Here is a 20,491-nt window from a genome sequence, read left to right as displayed (position 1 = left end):
ACAGAGGGAAAAGCAGAAAGAATATTTTAAATGTGAAAGGGTACAAGAATTAAAGGAATAGGTATATGGACCGGCGTAAAGGGATGCAGGCAAAAATGTGAAAACCAACAGGATACAAGAAACATAGGCAAGAAATTAAAATTAGGTCAGGGAGGGGGAGAGCAAGAGAGAGGTTGCAAGAAAATTTAAAAAGCGACTGGGTTCAAGGGACTTAAGTGAGAAGTTAAAAGACAGGAACGGAGAGGTAGAAACTTTCAAAAGCGATGGGGTACAAGAAACATGCAAGAAGGAAAAAAACAGGAACAGAGAGCCCAGTAGAAGCAAACTGCCATGGGTTGACCTTGGCTGGCTGTTGAGTGCCCACCAAGGTGCTCCATCACTTCCTTTCCTCAACCAGAGGAAGAAAATACAACAAAAGCGCTAGTGGAAACCCACCACGCTTCCCACAATCAACAGGGACCTGGATAAATGGAGGCAGGGAGAGAGGAGACCTAGAAACGCCCTTTTCACAAGCAATAGGGCAGAATGAAAACAGAGCTCGTGGGGTGCCAGGAAGGGAAAGACAGAGAAAGGAAAGGTAGAAGGTGACACTTTACAGGGCAATGCTAGCAGAAGAGCAAAAAGCTTTGGCAAACTAGACAGCCTGAAAGGCAGACAGAGGCAGCGACAGGCAAGAGGCAGGCAGAGATCTGGAGAACCGGGACAGGGATGGGACTGGACACACGTTAAGGGACACGTGGCTCCTGGTGCCAACGGCAGACGACCACCACCCCGAGGCTTTTCTCTCTGTCTCTGCCCCTTCCCCCTCCACTGCCTTACCTTAGGAGTAGGTGGTGGGTGACTCAATACACCTCTCCCATGAGGTTTCCTGGACATGCAGCAGCTCACATGTGTGCAGCCAACAGACAGCAAGGTCCCAGTGTCATGTGCCGGTGGGGCGCTCTGTTGGGGACGGCTGGGAGGGATCCTTCCTTGCCACAGGGACCAGCTGGAGACAGCTGCTTGTGGAAGCCCCTTGGTTTGACTCCTCAGGCAGGCGTGCCCAGGCAGTCCCCTTCATAGCCCAAAGCAGGGCCAGCCCCATCATTAGCCTCACTGGCCACACCTGCCCCAGCTGGAGCCCGTCAGGAACAGGGGCCTGGCCAAAGCCCCACAGCACATGGCCCCCTCCCTGACACCTGCCCACAACCAGGAGCTCTGCACCCAGGGGCTTGAAAACCATCCAGGGGCACAGAGGAGGCAGGAAAAGTTTAATCACTCCTGCCCAGAATGACTCCTGGCACTGAGCTGGCTACAAGGCTTGGTGCCCAAATGCAGCAGGACAGCAGGAGAGCAGGAAAGAGAAAAGTAGGAGGAAGGTAGAGAAGAGATGGGGGACAGGCAGCCAGCAAACGGGATGCTGCAAACAGCGTAGAGAGAGGAGAGCTGGGGGGTGGATGGGAAAAGATGGAGGAATATGTAAGAGACAGGGAGCAGGAGAGAGATGGAAGTAACCGAGGTCTAAAGTGATAGGGGAAAAGAAACAAAGGTAAGAACTAGCACATAGGGTCAGGGAGATAGAAAGAGGGAGACATACAAAGAAAACTTAAGAAGTGACATCACTTTTCTGCCCTCCCACCACCTCTTGACTTCCACATTTTCCCTGACTTTGCACCCCATCTCAGCCTCCACTTTTTTTCCAGCTATGTCACACACACACACACACCCCCCCCAGCTTGAGAAAAGCCTGGCAGAAGCCCCGGTGCCCTTGGGAAGATGGCAGTGTGCCCAGCAGGATCCCACAGCAAAGGTGCCAGGATAAAAAACTATCGCTGGCCCTCGTGGTGTCTGGGCAGCCCTTTCACAGGCAGCAGAGTGGGAAGGAGCGATAGGCAGGGTAGCAGAGATGGATGGGGGCACACACAGGAGAATGCGCAACTCACCGCAGCTGCTTACATGGGCTCAGACCTTCAATGCCCCTCCACGGCCAGGGACTTGCATGTGCGGGTGATGCAGGCACAGATTTCCTGACATAGTGTGCCAGTCATCTGCTAGGGGATCCTTCCTTGCTGCAGGGACCAGCCCTTCTGTGCTAGAGGCACCATACTCCCTCCTCAGCCAGTTCCCCTTTACTAGCTCCCTCAGGCAGAGCATTTATAGCCCACAGAAGGGCCAGTCCTGTCTTCAGCCCCACTGGCAACACCTGGAGCCCATCAGGAACAGGGGCAAGAACAAACACTCAGGGACAGGGAGATTGGAAGAGGGAGATACAGGGAGAAAATGTAAAAAGTGATGCTGCTTTTCCACCCTCCCATCCCTTGGCTTTGGGAAAGCCCTACGGAAGCCACAGGGCTTCAGGGTGGATTGTCCATGATGGGATTTTGGGACGAAGGAGTTACCAGAGCAAAGTTCACAGTGCAAACAGTTTATTGGTGGTGTGCATTTTGAGCAGCAGTAGTAAGGGAGATGGGGACAAGGCAGGTGCATGGGGCAGGCACAAGCACGGGACAGGATCAAGCAGGGGGCAGGCACAAGGCACACCCACAGGCAAAACATCACTTAGGGAAAAACCATGCAGAAAGAGGAAGGGGCATATACAGATCCAGAGGTGATGCGCATCCTAACACCTGCTACATAATCTCACCTTCAGTCCTATTCAGAGAATTGGTGTCAGCAAAACTAGTAACAAAAACAAGGATCCAATCTGCATAAAGTCCAGAGTTCATAGTCACAGTTGAGACCAAGTGCAATAGAGCCACACAGTGCGACGCACTACCATGGGCGATACAGAGCTCTACAATACAACACATGCTTAGGCCACAGTCAGACCAAGCGCGATACAGAGCCATGCAGGACGATGCCGTCTTACATCACAGTGCAGGGCCACATGAATACAGAACGTTGCAGTGCTGCAATGCAGGACAAATACAACACCCTTCCATACAGTGTCATACAGAACACCACACTGCAACACCATGTCAGGTGGCTGTCACTGTAAATACAGAGCAATGCAATGCAAAACCAGAACAGCAGATGCATGACAAGTTGGACTCTAAAACCTAAACCCATATGAACGCAGCCATGCAATCCTGTCTGGGATCTAAATGGAAATATATTTTTCAAGAGCAGATCGTTCCAGCACAGATGCCTCCACAAAGGTAACCCTCCAGAAACATCTGCAATGCAAAATAGACTTTTGGCTCCCATGACAAGATGGTAAGCGCTTGACATGCTCTGTATTGAAAAGGAGAGGCACTCAAGACATTACCATTGCATGTACCAAGCACAGAGGGCCCATGGGGTGAACCATAGAGAGATCTGTAGAAGGCACTGTATAGGAAGTGTAGCACAGACTACGCAAATGACACTAGGCCACGGACGCAGGCTGGAACGGCCCTGCTTGGCCCCCGTTCGCATCCTGAGGAATGGACCCTGGGTGCTCTAGCAACCACCGGGAATAACAGACCCCAAAGGGCCATCTCTATAACTCCAAATTTAAATTCCCTGCTGGCCCCAGTCAGCCCACTTTTGCCTCTTGACTTACAGTTCAGAGGGCAGGGTCCAGAATCTGGAGCACATGAACTAATGGGGATGCTCCTGCATTCAGCAGGTTGCTCTTCATGACCTGCAAGACAGAACTCCACCCATCACAGCCACAGGGGCCAGCATTCACCTCTAAAGCAATGACACCTGCCTCAGAAGCACTACTCCCAGAAAGTGAGATGGGATGTCCAGCATCGCCAAAAAAACACAGAGGAAAAAGCATATGCTAAGATACAGACCAAAACCACAGCTCTTCCTCTCTCCCCCTCTTTTACCTTGGCCGCTCGACCGCCTGGAGTTACATACTTCCATCTGCCCGCCACCTTTCCAACTCAAACAACAGGGTATGATTATAGCTACATCAATAATATGACATCCCAAAAACTGCTACTTCAGCACACCGGTCATCACTCACCTTGCCAGAATCCACACCATTGTGGATCTCTCACTTCAGACATTGATTCACACCTAGAAAACAATGCCAAAACAGTGTAAGCTACTCCGAGCCACCAACAGTAATGCCAATTCTCTGACCTTGCACACCGGCCCACCATCATTCGGTGCTCAGCTCGCCTCTTCTGTTGCACTTTGGCACGGGTTTTCCCTCCGCATCTGAAAAACAGCCCAAACAAACCCCATGAAGCAAGTCGGCTGGCTGCTGACCGATAGCTCGACAAGATGCAAGGTCCATCTTCTCTTGGCACGTTCTTTCTAACTACAGCTAAAAAAACATCGCCTATCAAGCCCCACATGTATTGACTACCACACAAACTGCTGTTCCCAGAAGACCAGAGTCCAACCTCACACAACTCCAAGACACTATGAAAATAACTGTGGCAGCTGGCTACAGCTAATTGGCCAGAGATGGACTGTATGGTCATTGCCAAAAGAATCTGAGCAGATCAACATATCACCCCACAACAATAAAGCTGTGCTACCCCTGTCTTTAAAATTGCTACACCCCTGGGCAAGGCAGCTCCAACCCTGACATGAAGACCAACAATACACGCAGACAACACGATAAATGTGACATGAGACCCAGTAAGACCACAAGCAAGAATGACACCAGAGGAAGATGCTGCCAGAATAAAAGCCCTGTGGTGCCACGATGGCAAAGACACTCTAGAGCGGCCCCAGAATAGAGTCCAATGTAATGGCCCGTTAGAAGAAGTTGCTGTCAAATCTGAGATGACAGATGCACAGAAAGCCTAGCTTAAAGACCTACGAACGGAAGGATGCAGGGAAGAAGTTCCAGTCCGTGAAAATGGACAGCTAGCAGGTAGAGCCACCAACACAGCACAGAAGGACGCCGCAAACAAGGACTGTCCAGAAACTTCTGAGACATGATACCAATCCATGATTTAAGCTTGTTAACGCAAGAAAAGAAGCCCTGGACTGGCGATATGCTGGTAAGTACAGGCATTCGAGAGACTAGGGATGGCACCCGAGATACGTGCCGTGCTTGTCAAGCGCAAAGAGCAAGGAAGGCACTGAGACCCGAGAAGGTTTAAGGCACAGAAGACATTTGAAAGTTGAACTGCATAGTGCTGCCTGAGCAAGCCTGCCTGTGTGTTTCACTCTGAGGCCAGAAAGAAGTGATTTGCCCAGTGTGGCTGAGATGGCCTTTGTCAAAGCTAAGTTAGCATTTGGCCATAGCTGACTTTTGGCCTGCAGGCAGTGCCAGTACCCTGGCTCAGTTTGTACATATTTGCAAAGTGTAACACAGAATATCCACTTCTGTCTTTCTGCATCCAAAGTAAGGGAGTGAGAATATGACAAACAACCAAGAGCACTTTGTAGATTTATGGTCCTAGGGGAGTTTTACTGATGCTATCGGTGGTTTCAAAGAGTTGTTTTGAGAGATTCAGAACATGTGATGAAGTCATAATGGCTGCATGTGTTTGAGGCCAGAGTCACACAGTACTGTTTTAGCTACATTTCTGAGCTTCTTTCTTCAGCATGCATTGTAGGTAACGATTATAGTTATTTCATGAGTGGTAGGTCTAGATTAAGATGCTCTGGGCCGCCTTAGGAGGCATTAATGTCCTGTCCATAGTTCTGTGGGGGTGTGTAAAGTGATTGAATTGTAAAACAAAACACCTGGGGAGGAGGGTTTCTTTTAAAACCAAATAACTCTCTGATTATGCTCTAGCTGGCAGCCCCACACAGCTGCTGTAGCTATAGTAACATTTGCTTCGAGGGGACAGAAGTCAGCAAAAGGAGGTGGTGCTGGTGTGGAATTGGCCTTAGGAGCCACTGCTGAAGGAAGTACTGCTCATTCAGATCCTCGCAGCCTGACATGTCCTGCTTGACTTCCCTCTGTGCTGTGTTTTGACTGAGGACAGAGTCCATGGAATCTAGGTTCAGTAGTATTTACCTTGCTCTGTCTCTTGGACACTGGAAGTGTTTTGCAGACTCTTGCTTGCTGTCTGTTTAGCTGTCACTGGCCTTTCTTGGTAAGGGACAGCCACAATGGGGCTGTTAAACCCAGCTTTTCTAAGAGCTGTTTCACTGTAGCTTCCTCTGTCTTGACTGCCAGATTCATGCAAAAGACATGCCTGCTCTACTTTATTGCATGGGCAAGGGATCTTTCCCACAGAGGCTTTTCTGCATTGCGCATTCACTTAGCCAGTCTCCTCTCTGGAGAGAAGGCAGGACTTCCTGACTGTTAGTAACCTTCATTTGGAGCCGGTCGTTGCCTTTTTTAGGGAAGTTGTGACATGGACGAAGGCTGAGCCTAGCCTTAGAAACACAGTGTGACTGACAAGGCGATCTGTGGAGCATGTGCTATGTCCAGAGAGGATTCAGTGACAGTTACTTGGGTTGTAGGAAGACAGCTGGTGACAGCTGGCAAGGTTATTCTTTTACCATTGAGGCTGTCACTGCTGCTGTTCTTCCCTTCATTCCATTTCCATGCATGTCAATGCTGCAGCTGTGCTGATTAAGTGCAGAGAATTAATTCACTCACTTGTTATTTTAGCCTCTTAGAGATCCAGATCCCATTAATGGGTCTACATAGCAGAGATAAGAGAGGTTGTTTGGGGCTTTTTTTTATCCTTTTTTTTTTTTTCCCCCTCACCCTTTTGGAAGTTGATTGATAAGAGGTAATTGTACAACTCAGTTTTCACTCCTGCTGAAGCTATAGTATCATGCTTAGCAGGGAAAACTGCAAGTGAATCAATGCGCGTTGCATTCAGCTCTCAGGATTAGTTTCCCATCTGTCCATCTGCATTGTGGCACAAAATTAGAAAGCAGTCCTTCCAGCATGAACTCTGCCCTGCATTTCCCCCGACCGAGTTATTCAATCCCCAAATTGTCAATTTTGTCATCTTCTCAACTCTTCTTCCCAGCCAACGACATACATGTGAAAAGGAACTGCCTGCAGGCTGTAAAAGTATAACTGCAAGTACTGAATGAAAACTGAGCTGAGCTTCCTGGTCTTTTCACTGCTTACTTCTCAAACTCTTTGACCTCACTGGCTCTCAGTTCTCTATGGGAGAAGAAGCCTATAAAAGCTGCATGGAAACATTAGCTGGCAAGGGCAGAGTAGCCTTCCTTTCCCTCAGCTGCAGGTTTTGTTACCCCCTCTTTGGCATCCACAGTGGTGTACTGAGATCCTGTTTTTCCTGCAGTCGTATGTCCTGGTCCTTTGCAGCCTGAAATGATATGTAGCCTAGTCAGCCTCTGTGTTAAGCGCTGTAGCCGGCCTGTGATTTTCACAGGTCTCTGCTGATAAAGTATTTTGGTTGCATTAACCCATGTATTTCAGCCACTTAACGTCTTAGAGTTGTTCTGATGAAGCACAGACCTTTTAGAAGTCAGCTCACCCGTGGCTTCCTCATCACCCGTGCCAACACTGACTGACTCACTCGTGGTATCATCAACACCATAGTGAAGTATGCAAATTATTCCTGTCCAATGGTACCTACTGACCCAATTGGGAACGTAATCAGAGTAACGATGAAAATGCAAGCCAAACCAAGCCGAGCCAATGTGAAAAATGCAAGCCAAACTCAAAGCCAATGTGAAAAATGCAAGCAGCGATTAATCTGGTATCATCAGAGGTTCTTATGCTGTACACCTCATCATACTGGGTGCCTTCCAGTGGTGCACCGAGTGAGATGGCTAACATCTGTCACTTTTTTTTTAAAACTTCTCACTTTCCCTGAGGGAGAAGAGTGTGCCATGGAAGTTCTGCTTTGGTAGAATGTTTTGGCTCTGGACTTTTTCTTGGGAAGATTTGGGGTTATTTATTTTGGTGTGTTTTTTTCTTTTTCTACAGCTCTAGGTTAGGGGAGATGCATTCAAAAGGATGCAACTTGTTCTTGGAAGGGCAGGAGAAGAGATGAGTGGTCGTCCTAGTTTCTGGAGTGGGATTGAGAGCATTGGGAAGGCTCATTTCATAGACTTGAATCAGCGTGTAAGAAAGGCCATTTTTCAAAGCAAGAAAATGGTCTGCTGGTCATTTTTACTGGTGATTCAGATTACTCAGAAAATTTAATGCCTCAGATGTGGCAAACGCTAAGTGCTACGCAGCCTCTGGAGTGGACTGGAAGATTAAAATTAATGACAACTTTCAACAGGTGGGTTGGGAGTTTTGAGGAGTGACAGAGAGAGATGTCAGTTTGGTCAGGCATACACTTGAAAGTTGAGCTGCATAGTGTCCATCTGATCCCCCTAGATTGCAGTAAGAAAGACAGTGAGTACGATATAAACCTTGAAAAATATTTAATGAGGAGCTTTTCAGCACATGCATGACAGTGGGTGTGGATGCAGTCAGTATCTACCTTCCTAGTCTTTGCGTGGTCCTCTCGATGTAGCTGTAAGTGGCAGTATTCATCTTTTAGACTTGGGTTTATCATTTAAAGTCTATGTCTCCCTAGGTCTCTCTGTCTTGTTGATGGAATAAGAGTTTCCTTCAGAGAGCCATTCAAAGTACCTAGATTTACACCAACTTTAGCCATCTTAAATGCCTTTGTAGGTGCTGCGTAACTATAATTCACAGGCCTTTGGCTTTCTTTTTATCTTATTCTGTTATTGAAGCTACCCCTTCTGCATTCAGGTTTCTCATGGGTTCTCTGGGTTTAAATGTTTAGAAAGCATTTCATTCAGCCATCTGCTCAAGGCAGTATCCTGCAACTTAGAAAGTTGTTCATGCTTGGGATTTTGTTTGTTCCATTGAAATGGAGAACATTAGGTACCAATTCCTTTTAGTGGACATGGATGGAGCAGGTTCAGAATTCTGGGAAACTGTTTCAGGGTCGAATTTGTTTTGGTAGGATTCTACTGAAGGTGCTAAAGGTGACCTAAATTGCTAGGGATGATCATAGGTGCAGATTTGAAGGGACGGTAACTTCTAGCAGGGAAAAGATGGAGCAGTAGATGAGCAGGAACACGTTCATTGGGAGTTTGAATGACTTGACCGAGGTCATGCACCAAACCCACAGCAGAGTCAGAACAAGATTCAAAGCTACAAATTTCTTCTGCAACATCTTCATCTTGGGACATTCAGCCATTCATTTCAACAGGGAGGTGCTATGCAGCTCAGAAGTGGGGGTTAAGAGACTCGATTAATTACTTGTTTACCAAAATCTCTTTGCTTAGGCACATCCGTTCAAAGCGAACCCTTCTAATCACTGGCCTTGTGATCTCAAGTGTTTCTTACTGATCATTGTCAAATGCTTGCACAGTGATGCTGTGGTTCTAAGTCGCAGTGGGCATCTTGTTACAAAGCTTGCTGCTTTGTAAAGATGCGGAATCATCGTGCCAGTAATAGCATCCTCTGTCCATTTCCCACCCTGCTCCCCACCCCCTACTTGGCTGTTTACTTGTATGTTTGTATTTGGCGAAAAAAAATATCCCTTTGCCATAAAGAGCGCAATGTCCAAGCTGCGACTCGCATTACTGCATTTTATTTGCTCTTGCTGTCACATGGTCCCTGCGGGTCATAATTCACTGTGGTTGTCATCACAGAACAACCTTGCTGGCCCTGTTATTGTTATTGGGTCCAGAAAGATGAGTTGCTGACCTTTCCCAAGTGCTATTTCTGTCGACTGCTAAAAACCTTCAGAACAAAGTTGCCTGTTTTTTAGTGGTGTGAGCCAGACTCTTTATCTGCCTGCAAGCTTTCTGAATCTTAGCACATTGTGAGGATAGCTCCAGGTATTGCAGAGGAGAGCCTAGTTTACTCTTGAATATACTCTGAGCAAGGGTAAGCTTCAGGCCCTGACTGCTGGTATTAAGTACTACTGCTTAATCACTTTTGCTTAGCTTCTGGTTTGCTTGTAACAGAAGAGTGAGCTCACCTCTGCTTTCAAGCTCCCATGTAAAAGGCGTGCTGCTGACCACCACATAGACTGCCTAATGTTGGTGTGGGCAGCCCAGTGCTGGTCTATGCTGTAAGGAGCTCATTAGGAATACAGTAGCAGGACTGGAAAAAGGCATTGTATATTCCACTGGCTTCAGGATAACAGTTGTCAAATGCCTGCTATTCTGCTCTGCATTTCAACTCTTTTGGGTATTACTTGCAATGCTAATTTGGAGTAAACCTTCCAAGCTGTATGAAGCTGTACAGTATATAGGTAAAGAAACGGCCAGTTCCACAATCCTGCAGATTATGGAAGAAAACACCTTCTAAATACATCGTGGGTGTTGGGAGGGTGGGATTTCTGGAAAGATTTGATGTTGATGTTCATGGGAAAGTTTAAAACCAGAAGCGTAGGAAAGGTCCCCGTATTTTCTCTGATTTTAGGGCGAAGGATGAGGAAGTTGTATCAGTTTAATTCCGATGGGGAAGTCTTAAGTATTTCTTTGCTGAGGGACATATCTTAAGGCAGCAAGAAAGAGACAAATGGATAGGTGCACTCCCACGGCTTCCTCCTTTCACAGCTGTCAGGGCACATGCTGAAGCAGCATGGAGGGAAAGCTCAGGCCTAATGCGGAATGGGAACTGTACAAAGCTGAGTTCTCATCCAGCAGCTTAACGACTGGTGCTGTAGGCAGATCACTTCAGAAAATGCCTTCATTTCTGTCCTGTCTGTAAAACGGGGATTAAAATCTTGGCTTTCTTAAAGGATTTAGTAATCTACTCACAGGAAGAAGTATATGTATCTAAGGAATCAGGGATTAGTTTGGTTCTGTATAAAATTAGTTGAAGCAAGGTCATTGCTCTGATGTTAATGCCTCACCAGGGTCCAGCTAGACTGTCCAGTGGTTCTAGACTAGTGCCTTTCAGATGCTTGCACTAGCACAGTTGAGATCAAAGATTTTTGATGAAGCAAAACACAAACAAGAAGAGAGTGATTTTCTCTGCCTCTTTTTGTGTATGTTCTTGTAAGCCTAGATAAAGAACACCTTCCTTTGTTACTCATTTATTGGCCCATAGGAGAGGATAACAATCCTTTATTATAGAATTGTTTGGGGGATTTTTTTTCAGTCCCGTGTAAGGCTCGTGACAGTGCTGAAGGTCACGAGTTGCAACCACCTTCATGACCCATGGTGGGGGCAGTTAAGCTTAGGCAAAACAGGATTATTCACTAGTGTGAAATGCTCAGATAAGCTGTTCAAATAGTTGATAAAAACATGGGAACTATTATTCAGGTAGTTGCCTGAGGAAGAGAGTATCTAGCTGCTTCCATTTTTCAGTGTTGAATTCTATGCATTCCCAGATAAATCAGCATCAAGTGTTGCATAAGCCTCAGCTTTTGAATGCCAGCCACCGTGGAGGCTCAAATTCTGTATATGCCCAGCCAGGTAACTCAGGATACAATAATGGGTATGTGGAGGCCATGGCCTATTTTCTTTCTGTCTGTACAAATGCACACTCCTGCCACCCCCAAAAATAACTTCCTACATGGTTGGTCTGTTGGTTAACCAGCCAGCATTCCCAGTAGCTGGATAAACGCCATCTGGCGATTGCCTCTCCGTATTCCAGATCATGATCTGTGAAGTGTCCAGTGTTTATGGTACTGTGACCAAAGTACTGACGTAGAGTTATCTGTGTCCTTATACCATCAGCATGCTATATGCTGTTATACTACAGATGCCTGGGGGAGCGACTCTGGACTGAATCATAGAATCATTCAGGTTGGAAAAGACCTTTGAGATCATCAAGTCCAACCATCAACCCTACTCTACCAAGTACACCCCTAAACCATATCTCCAAGCACCACATCTAAGTGACCTTTAGACACATTAAGGGATGGTGACACAACCACCTCCCTGTGGGCAGCCTATTCCAATGCCTGACAACCCTTTCAGTGAAAAAATTTTTCCAAATGTCAAGCCTAGACCTACCCTGGTGCAGCTTGAGCCCGTTCCCTCTTGTTCTATCATTAATTGCCTGTGAGAAGAGACCAGTACCTACCTCTCTACAATGTCCTCTCAGGTAGTTGCAGAGAGCAATAAGGTCTCCCCTCAGCCTCCTTTTAAGACTAAATAGCCCCAGTTCCCTCAGTCTCTCTTCATAAGACTCGTTCTCTAGGCCTTTCACCAGCTTTGTTGCCCTTCTCTGCACTCTCTCCAGCACCTTGATGTTTTTCTTGTATTGAGGTGCCCCAAACTGAACACAGTACTCGAGGTGTGGCCTCACCAATGCTGAGTATGGGGGGACGATCACCTCCCTACTCCTGCTGGCCACACTACTCCTAATACAAACCAGGTTGCCATTGGCTTTTTTGGCCGCCTGGGCACGCTGCTGACTCATATTCAGCCGCTTGTCAATCAGTACTCCCAGGTCCCTTCCTGCCAGACAGCTTTCCAGCCACTCTTCCCCAAGCCTGTAGCATTGCATGGGGTCGTTGTGGCCCAAGTGCAGGAGCCGGCACTTGGCCTTGTTGGAGCTCGTACAGTTGGCCTCGGCCCCGTGATCCAGCCTGTCCAAGCCCCTCTGTTAAAGCCTCCCTACCCTCAAGCAGATCAACACTCCCACCTAACTTGGTGCTGTCTGCAAACTTACTAAGGGTGCATTCTATCCCTTGGTCAAGATCATTGATAAATACGTTAACAGAAGTGGCCCTGGTACTGACCCCTGTGGAACACCACTTGTGACTGGCCACCAGCTGGATGTAACTCCATTGTTCACCACTCTCCGGACCCGGCCGTCCAGCCAGTGTTTTACCCAGCAGAGCATATGCTCATCCAAGCTATGAGCAGCCAGTTTCTTCACTAGAATTCTGTGGGAAACAGTGTCGAAGGCTTTATGGAGGTCGAGGTAAACAATGTCCACAACCTTTCCCTCATCCATCAGGCGGGTCATCTTGTCATAGAAGGAGATCAAGTTCGTTAAGCAAGACCTGCCTTTCATAAACCCATGCTGACTGTGTGCGATCACCTGGTTTTTCTGTAAATGACTTGTGATGGCACTCGAGATGATCTGCTCCATGACCTTCCCTGGCACCAAGGTCAGTCCGCCAGGTCTGTAGTTTCCCAGATCCTCCTTTCGGCCTTTCTTGTAGATGGGTGTCACATTTGCTATTCTCCAGTCCACTGGGATCTCCCCAGTTATCCAGGACTTCTGGTAGATGATGGAAAGAGGCTTGGTGAGCACATCTGCCAGCTCTTTCACTACTCTTGCATGTAACCCATCTGGCCCCATAGACTTGTGTGCATCTAGGTGGTGTAGTGGGTCACTGACCACTTCCTCTTTAAATGTGAAGGCCACATTCTGCACCCCCCCCCCCCCGTCTTCAAGTTCAAGGAGCCGGGTGTCTAGGGAACAACTAGTTCTACTACTAAAGACTGAGGCAAAGAAGGCATTGAGCACCTCAGCATTTTCCTCATCCTTTGTCACTGTGTTTCCCCCTCTATCTAGTAAAGGAGAAAGATTCTACATAGCCCTCATTTCATTGTTAATGTATTTATAGAAACATGTTCCCTTTAACAGTTGTAGCTGGTTTAAGTTCTAATTGGGCTTTGGCTCTCCTAATTTTCTCCGTGCATAGCCTCACTACTTCTTTATAGTCCTCACAAGAGACTTGCCCCCTCTTCCAAAGGTCATAAATTCTCCTTTTGTTCCTGAGGTCATGCCAATGGTCCCCAGCCAGCCAGGCAGGCCTTCTTACCCGCCGACACGTTTTTTGGCACGTGGGGACAGCCTTCTCCTGTGCCTTTAAGACCTCCTTCTTGAAGTATGTCCAGCCTTCTTGGACACCTTTACCCTTCAGGGCTGCCTCCCAAGGGATTTTGTCAATCAGTCTCCTGAACAGGCCAAAGTGTGCCCTCTGGAAGTCCAAGACAGCAGTTTTATTGACCCCCTGTAAATGTAAATATTTTACATTTTAGTAACTTCAGACGGTATAGGACAGTGGTGCTGGCTAGAGATTAGCTCCCACTTCTTTATGTATGCTTGAACTACACTAAAGTCAAGGTCTCAACGATTCATTCAAATACCATCATCATTGTCATCAATGGGAGTCAGTCCTTTATTTTGTCTGTATTTAAACAACGCAGTTAAGTGGAGGAATGGAGTTCAATATTGGAGAACAGAACTTTGTGAAGGGTCTGGACATAATTGTTGCACGTGAGAGGTGAAACAAGCAATGCTAGTGTAATATCATTGCATTCAGACTGCCTTAAGTAACAGGAAACTCAGGCTTGTTCTTATAGCAGGTTTGCATTAAATAGATACGTGTATTGTCAGAAGAAGTCTTAGCACTGTTTTACTTTACTGGTAATACAGTTTAAGAATTTAAGAGAGAGTAATCACCTTGAGATTGTACCTCAAAACTGCCCTCCTTTTATTGTTTGAATGGCTGGTTTCTGGGAATATACTGAAGTGGCCTTTAAGTTTAATATCTGCCATAAGGTTTTACATGTTTTCAGGGCCAAAGTTTATATGTCCAAATGATGCTCTGGTATCCTTGTTATTATAGTGGCTTGCTATAGCTGAAACATAGTCTCCCTGCACGGTCCTCACTAGTTCCATGACTGCAAATTTATAAGCAGCTGGGATAGCTTCCCTTTTAGGTCAGAAGTCTCTGAACAGCAATAAAGGGAGAATGGAGTTAGAGAATTAAAGCATGTTTAGCTATATATGAAGGATCAAATATGAAGCCAGAGTTGGAGGTGGTGGCTCAGTGGAAACGAAATGTGACTCCATTGAGGTCAAAGCAGTTACATTAGGATTCATCTGTAGTCCCCATTTATTTTTAGTTTCCCTGTTAACATTCCTTCTTACGTACTTATAGCACACCCCGCCCAATATTCTCCTCAGCTCCTCAGTTTCCCTGTCCTTTCTCATGACAGAGCATTGGGGCTCTGGTTTAACTTATGGTCAGATATTTAAAACCAACCCAACAACCAAACAAAAAACCCAAACGGGAAGATACCTAACTGCCATTGCTGTCAGCGGAAGTTGTCTGGGAAAACATCCCAATAAATCCAGTACTTACTATGTGCAATCTTCAAAATCAAGACCGAGGCCTGCATACTGATTTTAGAGACACAACTGTTAATCTCAAGTAACTCTGTAGGAATTGACAGAATAGCTCCACATTTACCCTAGTATTATAGCTGAGACTGGATTTGCCCTGTTATTTTTTAAGTTACCAGCATAGCATATGCATATTTACCACGATTAGGAGCTTCAGATCGTTCCTACCATTATGTTTAAGGTAAATATGCAAGGTCTGGGTTCTGTCTTTGGTAGAAGTCCTTCCCAACCTTTCAGAAATCATATTGCAAACATTACATGGCTGCCCTTAGTAAATGTCTGACTTTATTGCCAGTTGCTGGTACAGTCAGTGATTTAATGAACATTAAACATGTCACCTACGTCACACAGAATGAAATGTCACAGCAGCCAAGGGCTAAAACTCTCCTGTTGAAGGAAGCAAGCTGATTGATGTCTTTGGGACTGTATCAAATTTGTACAGGTTTGCCTTAGGCTGTGAGCATGTTTTAACACACAGTCTCCTTCCAATAGGAGACATAATGAAATTGGTTTGCCGTAGAACAAGAGAGGGAAAGATCATAGCAAGCTTGGAAAGATAACGAGCTAGAAAAGCTGAGCATTCAGGAAAAAGGGAACCCGAGTCAGGAAAAGAGACAAGCCAACATACTAGTCAGGCCACTATCCAAACAGTTGGAATTTTATGTGGTACACAGGAATGTGTTGGAGGGTTTGTGAAGGATGCTTGAGGAGCACATCAACCAGCATTATCAGACAGGAAAGCCACTATCAAGCCCTGGCCTGATAAATGGTCCCGAAGAGTCCTGAAGAATTCTGTAGTGGAAGCTGGAGTAGTTTATGAAGTGTTTGGGGAATGCAGAGTGAGATAGTGGGGCACCTAGCAGTAGATTACACCCGAGGCATGAGCAAGAACAGCATGCTACTGGGCTCTTAACATTCCTGAAACTCTCCACATGCTTGGCAAAGGTATTTCTTAGAATGAAGACAAAAGCAGACTGCAATTAGCTGATTTGGAAAAAAAGCACTAGCTATTTTAGTCTGTCTTCTGGCAGCTCCACAGGGGGAGCTCCCCAGCCATGAACGCCTGCAGCCGTGTCCCAGCCTGAAGGGATGTCGGGATGCTAATCACCTTCCTATAGGGTTGGGCGACCCTGCTCCTTTCAAATGCAACATACAAAGGTCAATTACTACAGTAGCAAGTTTTCTTCCTCCCTCCCAAGGATTTGTGTGTGAGACCCTCTCTCACAGCTCACAAGAGCCCCATGAGACTTGCGGTTACTTCTCCCTTTTGCCCACCTCTGCCCTGGTCTCAGAATTTCCAGTGGTGTCACCTCTGGCCCCCAGACTGGGTAAACTGAATGCTGTGGAAAATAATGGCTAGTAATAAGCCACATTGTAAGATGCTGTGCATGATGAACCAGGTGCTAAGGAAGAGATGTGATTACAGAAGTGGTTTTGGTGAAGTGATTGTAGATTTTTTTCCCCTCCTTCTGTAACAGAGTGCTTTGAGACAGGTGCTGACAAAAAATGCCCCATTGCTGAGGCCTTCCCTTTGGCTGGCAGTCCTGTGCAAGCTGGAGCTAGGCCAGAGCATCAGGTTGCCTTCTGCCATGAAAAGCTAGAACTCTGATCTGGAAAGAATTGGAATTGCCCATGGAACGCTGTCAGACACACGATCGGATAGTGATTTCCTGAGGAGAGGATGAGCAGGCTTCAGTGTTATCCGAGATCAGTATTGAGAAAACAAAGTTTGCAACCATGGCAGCAACTGCTGTCTCTTAAATGTTATCCTTTACAGGGCTTGGCGCCCTGAACTCTAACAGAGAATCTTAGTCCTTCTTGCGGTGAGTGAACAGGGCTGAAGTAGCTGAAAGATCTTGCACAAATCAGGGAATAGTTGCTCCTTTTGCAAGGAGCTCCTTTTGCTGCCTGTGGATATATGTGATTGCACGTAGATTTGTGTGATTGCACGTATATCTGCAGGCACATGCCTTATGCATGGGCTCTGTTACTTTCTGCCACTGTCATTTCAGTGTTGTGGTGATTCCCAGTGCCAAGCAAGGATGACACAGAGAAGTTGCCTGTCAGTTATGTTAAACAACTTAGGACTCTTAGCTATTAGCCCACACAAAGTGATTGTGATCTTCAGCTGTTTTCAAATAAACTGTGCAGATTAGAACTGATGACCAAGATAAGTCACTACGAACATTACTGATTTTTAATATTTAGAATGTTTATGCTCCTTTAGTTGCGAAAATCTTGTAATTTCACATGACATCAGGCTGTGAAACTTCGTCTGAGCAGTGATTGTTCACATGCACTCAACTCATCCCATTTTAGGATCAGCTTCTGTTAATATCCAAAGTCTTTCTACACCTAAGACAGCTCTTTAAATCCTTGTTGCATAAATTCTGGTGGATTACTTTACTTTTAGATTAGTCCATTTTAGTAGATTGTGTTTTCTCAAGGTCTGAAATTAGTATAACTTAAGACGAGTCTAGAAATAGCTTATTTTCAGGTGAGGATTCCCCAGCTTGTGCTTCAGCTCACAAATGCACATGGGCACACCTACACATGTTCTGTGGGCAAACGGTACCGGTCACACAAAGACACATGTACGCTTCTGTCAGAGTCTGTAAGATGTAGTGAATGTTCACCAAATTTGACATATCGTTCTGTTTATTCCATCACACTCATGTGATGTAATTTAGGTTTCTTTTCCTACCTTCCAAGCTCTCCCACCTTCTCACTCCCACAGATCCTTTGCTTGGGAACTTGTTGTTAAAACACTGCTAGAAGAAGTTGCATGAAAGACAGTCCCCCTGTTGTCCTGAATGACAAGACATAGTGGGAAAAGTGATGACTAGTAAGGCAAAAGAAATATTTTAAAAAGTAATAGAGAAAAAGGTGTGGAGAGGATTGAGAAAAGCTATAGGTGAAAGAAGGGGAGAGAAAAGGCACGCTGTTGAAATAAGCAAGGAAAAATGGTATTTCACTTTCTCTCTTGGTGTCTGTTGCAGGGAGGAAGGATGGTGACAATAAAGAATGGAAAGGTCAGCTGAAATGTAAGTTGCCAGTTCATTGTGAGAAGAAAGGGGGCCTATACCCTTCCTCAGCTAGGCAGAACAACTCAGTGGGCTGCGATCCCCTACCTTTCTCACACTGGTTTCATCCAGGTACAGCCCCACCAGCTTTGGACGGGTACCTCTAGCCAATGGGAGTAAACAGACAGGCATCTGTTTTCAGATGCTGGCTGGTGGGAGATGACAGACATGATCCCAGGCTTCCCTGCAGAGAGTAACTTCCAAAGGGTGGAATGTGGAAAGTCCTCTGATATATCAGCTTGTTTTCTGCAATGCTTAATTGTTGTTCCAAATATAAAAGTCAGCAGCAGCGCTGTCCAGGAAGAACAGTTCATAGAACGCAATAATGTGTCTTGAGCTACTGTGGAGCAGGAACCTACTTCTTACTTTATATGATCCTGGCTTTTTAAAGAAACTTTACAGCAAACTGAAGTCACATCCACTTCCTGTCACCCCAGTTTTGGCAGGAGAGCATAAAGGGCCTTTAATCCTCAGTAGTCCCAGAGTTTCAGTAGCTTGCCCAATGATTGCTGGAAAGTCAGTGTCACAGGGAAGACCAGAGCCCCATTGCTAGTCCCTGCTCTCACTGGTCTGCTAACATGAATGAAAAGAGACTCAAGCAACTAAAACAGTTCATAAAATAAAACCAACTTAGAAAGATGTCCAAAGAGGAACAAATCTGAAGTAAGGAAAATCCGACAGTGAAGCACTTATCATATGCAGCTGTAGTGCACAGTTGATTTTAAGGACTCCAGAATTAGGACTGCAGTGTGCTGTGTTGATCAGCATGCGACACACTGGCAAATCACATTGAGTGCACTAGAAATCTTTTTGCATGTGCACTTGCCTTTTGGTAATAATCATATTTCACACAATAAGTGCAAAGCCTTTGGTCTTTTGCACGTGCATTGATGTGGCTTGTGCTTGCTTTGGTACTGCACGTCTGTTTCTTGTGTCATGCTGAAGTACAGCAAAACACTCGAGTATCTTTTTTAAGAACAAAGCCAATCAGATGCAAATTTGGACACAGGCATATGCATATTTTTGAGTCAGAGTTAAGCAGACGTGTATGCTTTTCAGTGATGCAGTTATTCCCTCTGCTTTGCCTGATGCCATGAAGCTGCCTGCTTAATCCAGCACTTTTATGAACTGTATTTTTCAGCTCCACTTTGACACCACCAGTCATTATAATATGTTTTATACATGTATGCTGATTAATCCAAGGTGTCTTGTTTGCAGCAACCTAGAACTTTGAATCTTATTCTCTAACTTAATCTCCTCATTAATTTTGAGGATTAATTTTGGAATACAAATGACAGTGAGCAGGAGTGAGCCATGGAAGATGCCAGGCACTGCTTGCTGGCATAGGAAATGGTCTCCCAGTGGAAGCCTTGAGCCATCTTGCAGGTTGCTGCTTAGACTCTGGTAGCCTGGTACCTGTCAGAGGAAGGGGAAAGAAGCACATCCTAACAGCTGGACATGTATCCTGGTGGTCTGTCATAGTCATCAAGATTCCAAGCCTAAACCTGTGAATGTGCCGAGAGCTGATGGGTTAAGCTGGTGGTTAGGATGGCATGCTGCCTTATGAATGGTGCCAGTGTTACAAGTACTTCTTTTATTATAGGAGTACTGAGAGTTCCCAGTTATGCTGGATACTGCCCAGTAATTCATGGGGTAAAAAATAGTCCACGACCAAAACAGCTGACCATGATATTCAGCAAGACAGTCAATGGAAGGTGCTTTACTTGAGGGGATGTTATTAGCTGTATTCTGCATATAGGTGAACTGAGGTAGAGGAGGGATGAAGATTACTAGTGCAGGGAGGATGTCTCTGACAGAATGGTTGAAGCGATTCAGGCTACAGCATTAAGCAGTTATGCCTGTAGTTTTTGAAGTGTCTGGCCTGGCATAAAAAAATAGGAAAACTGCTGTCTTGAAAATGAATCAGAAAGAAACATTTCCCATCCTTAATCCATTACACCTCTACATCCAGTCTGTACACTGCATTTTGGACTCCTTTGGAACCAAATCTTGCGGGTGGTTGTTGTTAGTATGAAAGGATACTTTCTGTAATAAATTCCAAGACTGCTTCTTGCTGGAAAAGCCTGATGTGGCATCCTGTACACCACTGGCAAATCTCCTACTGACTTGGCCAGCAGGATCTCACCTGAGCCATTTTTACAAAGCACAGCATCTGGCATTGAGCAGAAGCTGGTTGATTGTTTTATTTTTTTAGCTAGTTTCCCAGTCCACTCTGGAAAAAGACCAGCCTATCAGAATCGGCAGAGGACAAGGGTATGTTAGGACGGGGCTTGGCAGAGAAAAAATGGGCAAAACATGCTGACATGTGACCTACTTCTTGCCAGGAAAATTGATTCTCTCCCTTCCCAGAGCTCTCCCAGCTGGAATGCCAGGGAGAGGAATAGCAACGGTTTTGGCATATAAATTGCAGTGAGCACTAGGATAAGCTGAGGAA

Source organism: Leptosomus discolor, chromosome 18 (assembly GCF_034619465.1).
Source record: "Leptosomus discolor isolate bLepDis1 chromosome 18, bLepDis1.hap2, whole genome shotgun sequence".
Taxonomy (NCBI): Eukaryota; Metazoa; Chordata; class Aves; order Leptosomiformes; family Leptosomidae; genus Leptosomus; species Leptosomus discolor.
The sequence above is the reverse complement of the archived record's forward strand: the minus strand, read 5'-3'. Positions refer to the sequence as shown.